Below are 2,357 nucleotides of genomic sequence, written 5' to 3'. Positions count from 1 at the left end.
CCCCCCCCCCATTTGCTGTTCAGCTCTTCTAAGCATTTTTCTACCCTTTGTTTTGGCTGTGTTGTGGACTGGTCACTAGAGGTCACTAGAGCTCCCTATAAAGTTGTGAGTACCTGCAAACTCTCCGGGGAAAGGGACCTAAATAATCTTCAAATTACACAATGGAAAAACAAGAACTTCATTAATTAACTTAAAATTTGTTTCAGGGGTCCTTGCTGTTGTGAAACATTCTTGTTGGTTTTGCCATCAAATCAAAACCAACTTTGAGCTGATCCTCCAGTGCGTTTTTAGAAGCAGGAGATTACCTGCAGATTTGAAACCCCCACCTTTGTGTTGGAAACACAACTTCTTAGCTATTAGGCTATCGGCGCTCCCTCATATATGTAGATATAAAATGCCATTTGCTAAATTTTCGCTACAAAGTGGAAATACAGAAACAGAACGTGGGTGATTTCTACGCTGCACTTACAGCTTTTGTCCACAGGACAGAGCTGTGAAACTACAAATAGCAATTACAGTCGTCCTCAGCCTTGGGTTTGGGTTTTGCTGCACAGATCTTGAGAGTAAGATTGTCTCTCACTTGGCAGGATTAGAATCTTGCATGGGAACACCTAGTGCCCTCACTCACAGGTGATTTCCTGCCTTTCCGTTATAGAGAGAATACTTTTATACATTCAGTCATTATCAAGACAGTACGAGAAGGTTTTCATTCTCCCTAACTGAACTGGATAAGGGGTCCTGGTTCTGCTTTGGGCTGTGCTGCCAGCTGTAAAGTTGAATCCACCCGAACTCTGAGGGATAAAGGTGAGCAGTCTCCTCCCGTGAAGACTGCAGCCTTAGAGACCTGATGGATGGCCACTATGCTTTTATAACAACATGCTGTTGTTGTTAGGTGCCGTCCTGTGCTATGACCCACAGCGACCCCGGGAACAAGAGTTGAGAACCCTGCCTTATCCTGAACCATCCTCACAATTGCTAATATGCTCCAGCCCATGAGTTCCAATAAACTCCGAGGCAGTGGGTGTGGTTTTAGGTTCTTGAATAAGCCGATTAGAAACCCAACTGTTCATTGTTTAATAAAAAATGATTTCCTGTATTAATATTTGATTGCAAAATCAGAAACCTAAAATGTTTATTGAAAGAGACATGGTCAAGTTTCTCTGAACTTTAGTGATTTTTAATTCGTCTCGCTCAGCATATCTTAAGCTCAAGGAACTGAAGAACAAATTCAAACCTCGAGTTGCTATAATCAAGGATGCTTTCGGCAGAATGTTAAATGATCCAGGAAGTATTAAAAGAAGATGGAAGGAATATACTGAGTCACTGTATCGAAAAGAATTGGAAGACACAGAAGAATTTCATGAAACAACATATGAGCAAGAGCCTATGGTGATGAAAGAAGAAGTTCAGGCTGCTTTGAAGGACATGGCCAAAAATAAGGCTCCAGGAATAGATGGTATACCAATTGACATATTTCAGTTAACAGATGCTGCCCTGGACGTGCTCACCAAGTTGTGCCAAGAAATCTGGAGAACGACCACTTGGCCAACTGACTGGAAGAGATCGATATTTGTTCCTATTCCAAAGAAAGGCGACCCAACCGAATGTGGAAACTACAGAACAATTTCACTGATTTCACATGCAAGCAAGATTTTACTGAAGATTATCCAAAAACGACTGGAACAGCACATCGACAGAGAACTACCAGAAGTCCAGGCTGGTTTCAGAAGGGGTCGTGGTACTAGAGATATTGTAGCTGATGTTAGATGGATCTTGGCTGAAAGCAGGGAATATCAGAGGAATGTCTATCTGTGTTTCATTGACGATGCAAAGGCATTTGACTGTGTGGATCATAGCAAACTGTGGCTGACTCTGAGAAGAATGGGAATCCCAGAACACTTGATCGTTCTAATGCGAAACTTATACTTGGACCAGGAGGCAGTTGTCAGAACAGAGCAAGGGAAACACTGCATGGTTCAAAATTGGGAAGGGCGTACACCAGGGATGCATCCTATCTCCATACCTTTTCAACCTATATGCAGAACAGATTATCCGGGAGGCTGGGCTCTATGAGGAGAAATGTGGGGTCAGGATTGGTGGACGATTTATCAACAATCTGCGTTATGTGGATGACACAACCCTGCTTGCTGAAACTGAGGAGGACCTGAAGTGCCTGCTGCAGAGTGTCAAGGACTGCAGCCTACAATATGGATTGAGGCTCAATGTCAAGAAGACAAAGATTCTCACCACTGGACCAATTGGCAGCATCAGGATGGATGGGGAAGGGATTGAGATTGTACACAGCTTTAGTTTGCTTGGCTCCATAGTCAACAGTCTTGGCACCAGCAGCCAGGAAA

This window comes from Elephantulus edwardii, unplaced genomic scaffold (assembly GCF_000299155.1).
Source record: "Elephantulus edwardii isolate Elephantulus edwardi_28Jun2011 unplaced genomic scaffold, EleEdw1.0 scaffold00047, whole genome shotgun sequence".
Classification (NCBI taxonomy): Eukaryota; Metazoa; Chordata; class Mammalia; order Macroscelidea; family Macroscelididae; genus Elephantulus; species Elephantulus edwardii.
This window is presented reverse-complemented; position numbering follows the sequence as displayed.